This window comes from Aplidium turbinatum, chromosome 4 (assembly GCF_918807975.1).
Source record: "Aplidium turbinatum chromosome 4, kaAplTurb1.1, whole genome shotgun sequence".
NCBI classification, from domain to species: domain Eukaryota; kingdom Metazoa; phylum Chordata; class Ascidiacea; order Aplousobranchia; family Polyclinidae; genus Aplidium; species Aplidium turbinatum.
In genome coordinates, this window is record NC_137475.1 from 41,202,138 (window position 1) to 41,214,054 (window position 11,917).

Below are 11,917 nucleotides of genomic sequence, written 5' to 3' on the forward strand. Positions count from 1 at the left end.
GTGTTATTATGATTTAAAAAATAGTGTATCGTGTATGTTACTGATTGATGCTGTGCCTACTTGAATTTTGTAGCCGCATTGCAACACACAACATTGTGGACATTGTGGTTTACTAAACTTACCTAGAGTGATTGCGTTGTAGCCTATGTTGATAAGATAAAAGTGGGCAATTGTTTGCTTCCTCTAGATTCGGTTACTCAACACCACAAGTTTACTGCTTGTGTAATAAATAAATTTTATTTTCATTTATAACGTTTGTGTAAGCACGTGAAATATGAGGGCTTATGTAATAATCCCAGAATTCCCAGAATACATTCACCCAATCAATACTTTGAACAAAAAGAAAAAAATTCAAAATCACTTGTGGTGTACTTAAAAACACTGTAGGCAGCCCACTTATCTTGAAGCAATTAATATTTACCTTGAGGAGAAATAGTTCACAACTTGGTACATTTAAAAACACTGGAAAGGTTGGATATCTTGAAGCAATATTTGGCTTGAAGTGAAACAAATCACTACTGATACAAACAAACATAATGAAACAACGAAACAAATGAAAATAAAACAATGAAAAACAATAAAACAAATCGCAACTGACTAATGACATTGAATAGGCTACTGGTCAGGACTTAATTACATAACTGCAGTAGAAAAATCTCACAACAGAGAAACTCGGCACCTTATTGCCTCCAACCCTCGACGAGAGGAAGGAACGATGATGAAAAAAATCACAATAAGGTAAATCTGGTGGCCGGTCGATTGGTTGACAGACATTTGGTCGACAGTCATTTGGTTGACAGACATTTGGTCGACAGGACGTTTGGTCGACAGACATTTGGTCGATAGACATTTGGTCGACAGGACATTTGGTCGACAAGACATTTGGTCGACAAGACAGTTGGTCGACAAGACATTTGGTCGACAAGACATTTGGTCGACACATTTGGTCGACACATTTGGTCGACAAGACATTTGGTCGACAAGACATTTGGTCGACAAAACATTTGGTCGACAAGACATTTGGTCGACAAGACATTTGGTCGACAAGACATTTGGTCGACAAGACATTTGGGTTAGAGTTAGGGTTAGGTTTAGGGTTAAAGTTAGGTTAGGGTTAGGGTTAGGTTAGGGTTCGGTTGGGGCTAGTTAACCCTAACCCTAAAATGAATCGTTCTGTCGACATACATCACTACTGGACATTAGAGCATGTTGACGAAGCAAATGGTTGAAAATTAAGATTTAGACCAATTTTTTTTTTTTTTCTAACTTATTTAAAACCCCTTTTTAGACATCAAGCCATCACCCACAACAAGAGAGTCACTTTCCAACAAAGTTTGAAAAAGTTTAAAAAATCCTGATTAGATGCAAATGTTTTTATCAGATATGCAACCAGTAAATAATGCACTGGAAAACATGAAAGAACCCCGAGGATCTACAACTACAACAGCTTTTAAAGTGGTATATGATTTGTAATCGGAATAAAATTAAGATTGAGCCTTCAACGAAGAAGGCCTTTCAGTCAGAATTTCTGTGCAATCAAATAATGCCATGCAGTTTGGAAAGTTATTTTAATATTTTTTAGGCATATTACCCATTATGATATTGCGATGTGGCCAATAACACAATGAACCCAACCTTGAAAACATGAAATCAATCCATGAGTTAAAAATAATGCTTGCAATTTGAGGTAAACAATTAAATCTATAGGCCAAATCTTTTAAATGAAACCCATTTCTTAACCTGCAAAGAGTCAAAAGTAGCTGATTTTCCAAAAACAATTTCAAACATTTCTCTTTCATTCTTTGTATGTAATGGCACTTGTGGCATTATGCGTCAAAAAATCAAACAGGTTTTACATTGCACGTGACTTAAACCAGCAGTATAATATGCTAACAATTCATTAACAAGAGAATTTAAAATGGAACTTACACTAAAAAATGACCCTTCTTGCAATTGTAGCAAAAGAAGAGATTGCGATTCATGTTGCATTTTTAGACCACAAAGTTCTTCTTTCAAAGCTTGATTTTCAGTTACCAGCTTACAAGATTCTGCAATGAATAGCATAGCCTGTAAACTATGGTTGTTTAAATTTAATGGTTGCATAAGATAAACAAAAATGAACTGAAACATAGCCTATAAAACCAATAGCCTAGTAGGCTACCGTAAGCTACCAGTAATTAATTCATACAAATCAAGAAGTAAACCATAGCCTAACCCATTGCAAAATGACTAATTGAGATGTCATGGATAATTATAACCTACCATTGTTTTGTGCTTCTGAAATACTTTTTTTCTTCTTTTGTACATGGTGATCTTGTTCATTGCATGCATCATTCACATGAGACATATCTGGCAGAACTCTTTTTCGGCTCTTTCGAGTTGTTCGTACTTTCATTCCATCAGCTGGAATTGGGTCTGGATCAGTGGCGTAGCCAGAAATTTTTTTTTGGGGAGGTCAAATATTTGATGAATTGAAGAGAACGACAAAGTGTTTGATTTAAAACATCGTCACCTGATGTGCAGTGGTGTATCCTGGTGGGTTGAGCAAGGGAAGCAATAAAACTGGTGGGGGGTTAGAGCGTGCCGAAGGCACGCGTATTCTAGGGGGTCCGGGGGCATGCCCCCCCCCGGAAAATTTTTGCAAAATTACACTCAAATATTGGATTATAGCGCTTTCTGGAAACACTTTTAGGGTAATATTTGTATGAAATTTATTAGCAGATAAACAGCTATTAACTTATTAAAGGTAGATATTACACACAAACGGGCAAAAGATGCGGCTAAAATTAGAGAACATCAAAAACTCAGCTAGCCTACTCAAAAACTACACAAAAACCCAACAGAGTAAGCGATTCTGAAATTGCTTCCACAGATTAGTTAAAAGAAGCGTAAATCGCGCAAACTTTGCGTAAATCGCGCAAAAGACCTGGGAGGTGTTAATAGCCAGATGTCTTGGAAAACGATATAAATTTCTACAAATTTTATTACATTTTCAAAAAAGGGCTCAACTTCGGAATCCAAACTTTGAAAATTGGGGGGGGGGCATCACCCCTTTCGCTCCCCCTGGCTACGCTTATGGTCTGGATGAATGCAGAAGGTTTTCCATCCACAAAATGCTAAAATTGGTAACACTTCATGTATTGATTGTATTTTAATAGATTGTAAAACCACCACCAAAAATAAACATTAAAATCAGTCTATCGGTACCTTCCAGCAGACCTAATAGATCGTTTAGGGAATTGATGCAGCTCTGTAAGACAGTTTCTGTTTTGATAAGATCGCAAACAGTTTTAGATTCTAATCTAGATAGTATAGTTACCACCCACCTTTGAACAAACGTATGAATGATGGTTAATTCTTGACACGTTTAGCTGTAGCCTACATGAGGCCGACCACATGCTTTGATTCAACGTAAACAGTCTTTCAATCTTGTTTTTGGTTTAGGAAAGCAAATGAAAGTGATATCTTTGCATTTCTCTGGATATCTGTCATCAGAATTGAAAGTGCCATAACTACATCGCTTATTTATCATCACGAAACCAGCATAAACGTGACCGAAACTGCACAAAACCAATGCGACTAGTTGAAAAGCTTGCTCTCCTTCGCTCTGATTGGCTGAACGTTGCTAGGTGATGGATCGGTCTATTTCTGTTGGTCTTCACTGCTTCAACTTTATGTTTATTATTGGAAGAATTTACGTAATTTAACGTGGAAAGTAACCGTTCACACATCATTGGCCAATCTTTAAAATTTTGTGTGTTTTATTTTTTCTTGCCTTCCATCGCACTGCAGTAAATAACTTTGTGAATTTTATTTTGTATGTTATTCGCTCTGAGGATGCGCATTGTCATGGTGCGCGAAACGTCAGTGAAGCAATAAATAAACCTATTTATTATTGCTTTTACTTTCACTTTTCTCAGATGTACGTTGCAACTAGTGCTAGAAACGATAATTGTTCTGATGAACACCCAAACCTTTCAGTATTCAATTATAAGACAACAGTTTTTAAGAATACAAATTAGCAGAAAATGCTCAAGTAGCCCGAGCAATCATTCTTAGACCGTATGTGGCCTTTTGGCCAAAAATATTGGACACCCCTGCTTAAACATATTCATCTTCAAACGATAACAGAAGACAAACCAGGCAGTCTAACCTTCTACAATTGTGGCAACTATTCTTCTATTTGCGAAGTGGTTCCTGCAAGCTAGTCTTTTAAACTCGTTAATTGTCGCATCACTTCCTTGCAAAGAGAGGTTTGAATAATAACTTATTTAAACTAAAAAAATGTTCTGAAACAGCCCGAAGTTCCCGCAGCAATATTCTCTAGTATTTGCAGATTACTAGGCTACCCTGGGATAGATCATTTGGATGAGCTCCTGACCTTAAGATGTAAAAACGGAAAATTAAGAACAATTTAATTATCAAAGTGTCGGCTACGCTTGAGCAACGCATTTAAAGGCAGATCTCCATCTAGCTGCACACATTGGGTGAAATAATTCAAAAACAACACTTTGACGACAAACGGAAACATCATTCTGTCATCATCGGTAACAAAAGTAATGTAAAGCATCTATGCAGATTGCAGAATTACCCTAATTCCAAGCTTCCGATTTCCCAAGAGTTTTTCGCCGTCCGAGGACAATAATTCCTACAAGCACTGATTCAAAATGGTAAAGCGGTAGCTTCTTTCGTTTTCGACACTTTGTCAGTCAATACGACTGATTTTTCAAGAAGCAGAAGCAAGTCATACCGTATCTGTTAGCATAAAATGACACGACTCGTAGAAATAGACTGATCGAAAAAGCCAGCTAGCCACAAAAGTTAAAACGAGAAAATCATTAAATTGACGGTTTATAAATGAAACGTTATACGTACAAACTTGCAATTCAACGACAAAAATATGCATTGGAGCATAAGTAATTGAGGTATATTAAGCAAAGGAATTCTAGTGATATGGAAATAATTTGATAAAAATAGTTTTGGCTATTGTTCAATGTTCAGGCATGTTAAAGCCATAGTGCAGAAGTAGCAAATTCAAATGACATTGGAATAAAAATGGCCGTAAAACAAATATTGACTGCATACAGGCAAGTAACTACCCTCAATCAATTTTTTTTAGATTAGGTACTGTTCCCTGTTTGATTTAAAAAAATCAATGTAATGATCAAAAGTGGAAAAAACTAACTGGAAAAGGCGATCTGGTACTAAGACACTTCCTCAAATGGGCGATCTGCCTAATACAGAAGCAATCACAAAGAAAACAAATTAATAGTTTTTTTTCTACAGTCTAAACCTTCTAAACATTTGGCTAGGCTAATACACACAACAGTACTTCAATAAAATTTATAATTTATGTTGTGGAACCGGTTTTCTTCCAATAGGATTCATCAGCATAACTGGATCGAAACGAAAAAATTACAGTAGAAAAATATTGATTGATTGCATTGATTGCTCTATCTTTTGCATAATGCAAGTTTAGCATGATAATGTAATAGAAGCGTTTGTTCTAGATTTCACGGTCATAGCATTTCTTATTCCTACTTGTAAAATTTATCTCCGTTATTCTACTTTTCACAACTGCGTGTAGGCCTACCTACAGTTTTAGTATTTGATTGTTGCAATATTTGCTGTATTTGTCCTTTTCACCAAAACTATGAAGAAAAAAAGAAGGAATAAAGCAAAGAAATGGAGGTTTTGAACATTAAGTGACTTATATTTATTTTATGTAAATTTGCGCTTTTCCGGGCTAGTTGTGCTGATGAATCCTATTGGAAGAAAACTGGTTCCACAACATAAATTATAACTTTTATTAAAGTACTGTTTGTGCGTGTTAGGCTAGCCAAATGTTTAGAAGGTTTAAACTGTTGGAAAAAAAACTATTAATTTGTTTTCTAATCAATGTAATGGCTTTGAGCTTGTGAATTTATTTGCTTGCACCAGAGAAAGCGGGCTGTAAATGAACATGGATAACATTTGTTACGGGAAATAAAGTAGCCTAGTGCAAAAATGCTTAAAAATCGGACCGTGTAGCAGCAATTTCTAATGTTTGATAACTTTTCGAAGGGACTAAAACAGTTTTGAGGGTGATACAGCCAACCTTTCAAAAGCAACGTAGGCTAAGGAAAAACTTATCTTTGATATTGGCTACACGTTCCTTTAAACAAAACTGTTTATACAAAACCGACCAGAACAGCTTAATTAAGAATTGGTAAAGTAAGATAAACTACACGTTGAATATTTGAATTTTTGCTGAAATAAAAACAATTCAACCAAATATGCACATCGATAAAAAAATCATGTTTGGCCTGTGCAAACCAAATTCAGAGGTATTTAAAATAGTAGGCTACTCCAATACTTATACTTACAATACTTTTACTAAGAGTCAATCTTCAGAAAAAACTGTGGCAGGCCTGAAGTATCACCTGTCGCAATATTGGATGTAACGATGTGTTGTATTTGCCTGACACAGTTTTGTCTGAAGATTGACTCTTAGTAAAAGTATTGTAAGTATAAGCATTAGAGTACTATTTTAAATACCTTTCAAATACGTTTGCACAGGCCAAACATGATTTTTTTGTCGATGTGTATATTTGGTTGAATACAACACATCGTTACATCCAATATTGCGATTTGTTTTCGAGTGATTGTTTCGGAATAAAATTTGCATTTCAAATTTACAAAACCTTTCGAATTTTAAAAATACTGTAAAATCATGTTTTAAATGTGAACGCAAAGAAATATTGTGAAAATTCATGTAGCTGTGCTACCATTCAATACAATAATAAAACAATATCGATCAATAAAATGAAAACATAATTTATAAAATTCAAAGATCATTATTCTGAATATATTTAGTAACCCAACACCAATTTTGTAGTTCTTCAAAATTACGCCATTTATTTGCCTGCTTCATGCATGCGCTCATCTTTTGTCTGTCTGCAGTTTCAAGTAACTCATAAAGATGTTTCCATGATTCAAAATATTTAATGCAAGGCCATCGATAAATCTCTCCAAATGAAATCCAAAACTTTACATCATTTTCTACGCCCTGTCCGTCGGTATCTATTCGGACATTTGGATCAAATTCGTAAGGCGCGTTTGTATGTTTAGGTGGATGCATTGAACTAGTCATACCCTCACAGTATGGATCATAGGTTGCCGTTCGGTCATTTATCATAGTTTTGGCAAACTCAACGGACGGGGCAAACATTGGAATATTCATCGCATATTGTTCAACAGATTTTCCATTTGTAATAGAATAAGGGACAATAACAACTCCAGCATATTCTGTCAAATCAGAAAGTTCGTATCTTCCTTTGTGTTCGGGTTTAACTAATTTGAACTTATCGTGTTCTGGTGGTACTTCATTGCCATTTATTAAAAATTCATTTCGTTTTTGGGACCACGTCAGGCCATCAATTGCTGATATTAAAGTCGCCGGAAGATGAATCGGATTGAGACCAGTGTAGTGTCGTATGTACTCGAGATGATACAGAGTATTGGCTCCTATGATATGATGTAAGGTAGAATTTAGAGCCAACTCACGAAGATGATCAAACAATTGTTGAGATGTTTCCTTTGTGCATCTGCATTGATCTGCAACATGCCACAATGCAAGTATAAGTGGCTTATGAAGGTGCATCCATTCTTCCCACATCGATGCTTCAAATCCAAAAATCAAAGCATCTACACCACGAAAATCAGCATATAAGACCTTTCGCCCACTCCCCCATTTGCAACCACGTATTTGTTTGATAACTACTTTGTTAGGACACTGTTTAAAAGGATAATGATAGTTCATTGTTGCTCCACCATTGATGTTTTTGTAATTACACAAAAATACTTCATGATTTGTTGATGAAATTGTATTTAATCGTTTTTCGAGCAAAGTTGCTGCACTAGCCATTACGGTGTCGTGGAAAGACATATCGTACAACCGAAGACTCTTTTCCACAGGGCATGACCATTTTGGTGGATTTGTATTTTGCCAATCGAGTTGCATCCAACAAAACGGTTCCTTCAAGCACATGAATGGTCGAGATAACAATTGTTCATGTGATGATGGCCGATATAACAAATGGTCACCAGCGCATGAAGACCAATCATTGTTTTCTTTATAACAATGCTTTTCAACACTTAACCATGGATTAAGTTGAATTTCATTAATTTTAATTTTATCCGCACTTGATTTTGTAGTTACATCTTCTTGTGCAGTGGCTTGGTTTCGTAGAATTTTAGGAAATTCGTAATTGATCTGTTTCAATGACCGTATCCACTTACGCGCAAGATGCACATCTTTTACACCAATAAAATCACGTTCATATAACTCAATAAATAACTCAACAAACCGCTTTTCGAAAGACATTGACTGACTTTTCCACTTTGACAATACTTCTATAAGAGCTTCTGTTTTTTCGTACAACGGTTCTTCACTCATGAAATCTGCTTGATAACTATGCGCATTTCGAACTTGTTTTACAAACGGGCTCACAAATCCAACGCTCATACCAACGTCATGCATCAAACGCTGCATGATATAACTTCTCCAAATGTCACTTACACGTCCATGAACCGATACCGGAAGGAACGTTCCCCATAATGCGTAGTGGACTGTTGCTTGTGCATTGTAGCTAGAGAACGTTCCAGGATGTAATAACAAGCGAATATCATCATCAAAATACATCGGCAACTTTCGAGTTAACCGCCATATTGCATCCATGTCGGGATCATGATTTGCTAAACTTTGAACAACACCAATGTTCTTGGCAGGTACCTGTGTAATTTTTGTTGGTTTAATCCAAGTGCTAGTGTTTTGAATTTGTGTTAATGGAAATCCACGAGGCCATGCAACATCCTTCAGATTAATGAATATTGGATATGGATTGAACACTTGAATGTTGTCAGTCACAAGCCAATTTTCAGCAGGTAGCCAAGGCACTTCAGATGTCAGTTCATTGTCATCATCAAAATCAAATATGACTGTAGCTCCGTGCATGATAGCATACAAATATCCTACGTTTTTGCGACCAAAGTGGTTCCAAGGAATATCAGACACTCCTTCTAGGTTTTGCAGAGATGCTTGTTTTTCCACTGATAAAAATACAACAGTATTTGTAGACTTTTCCAAAGCTTCATACTTTTCTACTGGTGTTTTTTGGTCAGCAACGATAACCAAACATAGGTTGGAGTGCTTTGCAGCTTTGTAGATGCTCATAGTCGGTGCATTGATAGTAGTTACTACTCCCCACCGTCTGCACTTTGGTACCGAGATGGTATTGAGTGTTTGTGGAAGAGATTCTTCTATCAGTGACGTTGTAAATTTGTTTGTTCGTTCACCGAGAAACACATGACCGGTGGTGCCAGAAACATCGGTTTCGGAATGTATTCTGCACTTGTTTGTATCACCCAAATTAGTTATTGTGCTAAATGATGTCGATTTGTTTTTCAAACATTTCTGAATAATCCCATTTTCTTTTAAAGTTTCTTCGTCGATCTGATGCGTTTGGCCTTTGATATATACACTTCCGACGTACTCCCACCCCACTCGTTTAGTGGGAAATGGCAGCCCTCCTCCCCACTTATCACATGAAAAAGAGTCGTGTTGTAACATACTATTTTGAGCCATAGGCCATATCACATTTTTTAGAAAGTTATTTTCTTCTCGAATTGATTGATCTGTTGTAGCAATCAGCATGTCAATTACACTTGGAATGGTTTTCGTGCACCACATACCACCCAATATCGGATACTTTGAATGCTTAGGATGGTCACGCATGATATGAAAGTGTTTCCCAGATTTAATCCATTTATCGACAGCAGCTTTTTCACGAGTTGAAAGTCGCGAGTCAATGTCTCTTGAGCAAAAACGCTTTACTTCTTCGGCTGCTTGGAAGCGCCACAACTTTTTGTTTATTTCGGATCCTGTCATGCTCACAAGCTTGACATTTGCTTCTTTTAGTTGATTTAGGATCTTTTTGGGAACACTATCATCATAATATACACGCATTGTCCATCCAGGATATATTTGTTTGCACAACTTAGCGTTTGCAAGCGCTCCATCTGTGTATCTTGGATCAGAACCATACAACGAGTAAGAAATTACATTTTGTGCTGATACAATGTCGTCTGGTTCTTGTTGTTTACGGGGAAAATTATTTCCTGAGCGATATTTGGTGTCTGGGTTGTAGAAAACGTCTTTCCAGGATTCAGTTAAGCCATCATAGTGTTTGGAATTTCCCCAAACAATGACACCCAAAACCATCGATCCACAAACCTACAAAACAAAGTTTAGATACAACTGTCATTAAATCCACTGTACGTCGTATACCGTACCTTCGTGAGCAACCAGTGGTGGCCTTTGGGGTGGGCAAATGGGCCCGCAAATTTATGGGGCCCTTCGCTTTTCTAAAACATGCACAAATTCTCCTAGATGAAGCCATTACGAAGATGGATGATAGGTTTGAAAAAATCATGGAGCTCCAAAAAGAGTATGGTTTTGTGTGTGATATTTGTTTGCCGATCTCCATCACAGAAGAAAATCTGTTAAAAAATGCTCTGTAGAAACCCCAGAATTTGCTAGAGAAATTGACAGTGAAGAACTTTCCACTGAAGTGCAGAGCTTCACAAGAACATATTTACCATTGCAAACAAAACAAATCACAGTTCTCTCTGTTCTACAGTATCTGTATAAAGAAAAACTGAATATTGTGTACCCTAACTTGTGCTTGTTATTAAGACTATTTCTTACTGTGCCAGTTACTGTAGTTTCAGGGGAAAGATCATTTTCTAAACTAAAGCTGATAAAAAAATTACCGAAAAGAAAAATTACCTTCGCTCTACAATGAGCCAAGAACGCTTGGTTGGATTAGCTGTTGTTTCAATTGAGCACAATGTGGGCAAAACATTGGACAATGCTTTTCTTATTAAAGAGTTTGGCGCAATAAAAGCTAGAAAGGTGCATTTTGTGTAAGTGCTGCAGACGGGTGGTGTAGGGCTCGGAGGGCATTGGGTGTGATGGTACAACATAGCACCAGAGTGACGTGAAGATGTCACAGCATGAAATACACCTTTCTTCCTTACCATCGCTTTTTGTTGTTGTATCATGTTAATTCATTTTTGTGTTATTGTGATTTATGGCTATTTGAGTTTGTGCACTTTAATTTATCGATACCGGCCTGTAGGGGGCCCTCATATCCCTTTTTGCCCAGGGGCAGGGCCCACAAAACCTTAAGGCCACCACGGTGAGCAACCCAATATCAGTAAACTTACAATTAAATAAAATATAGTTGTTAATATCTGAAACCTTAACAGCCTGTTTCACCTAAATAAGGATCATCAGAAGGACTTTATTCAAATAGGATATTTAATATCTGATAAACCTTATTTAGGTGAAACAAGCTGTTAAGGTTTCAGATATTAATAACTATATTTGATTTAATTCGCTCTGCTTTGCTTTTTTGCTTAGCATTGAGCACTTTTTGTAGTATTAATAGTTTTCATTGTTTTAAACTTACAATTATGTATAAAGGAGCGTTCTTTCTGCTATAAGCATAAGGCTGAGTACTCACTAGAACAGCAAACAATTGAGACTCGCTTACCAAAACGGTGCAGTCTTTACGTTCAGATGCTAAAAAACTTAATCAAAAGTAACACTGAGTTCAAATGGCGTTGGTTACATCATGGCCACCTGGAAATGCAGCCTGATTTGTCACATTTTTCAGATTTTGATTACAGCTACTGCTAGTGCTTGACTGACATTTTTTGAGATGTTTTTACTTTTTGCGATTTTTTAATGACAAAAAAACTTTTTTGTTGCCTTAGGGAAGCAGTAGCAAATGAGAAAAAGTAAGTTGAAAAACGCTAAATCAGACTGTTATTGAAAAATTAACAGAATCAAATTTTCTTTCTTTTTCAATAT

General features: G+C 36.5%; 1 pseudogene; it reads right to left on the minus strand.

The window, feature by feature from the left end:
* Positions 1-1,358: 1,358 nt before the first annotated feature.
* On the minus strand, positions 1,359-3,532 carry LOC145769181 (uncharacterized; annotated as a pseudogene).
* Between the last annotated feature and the right edge of the window lie 8,385 nt (positions 3,533-11,917).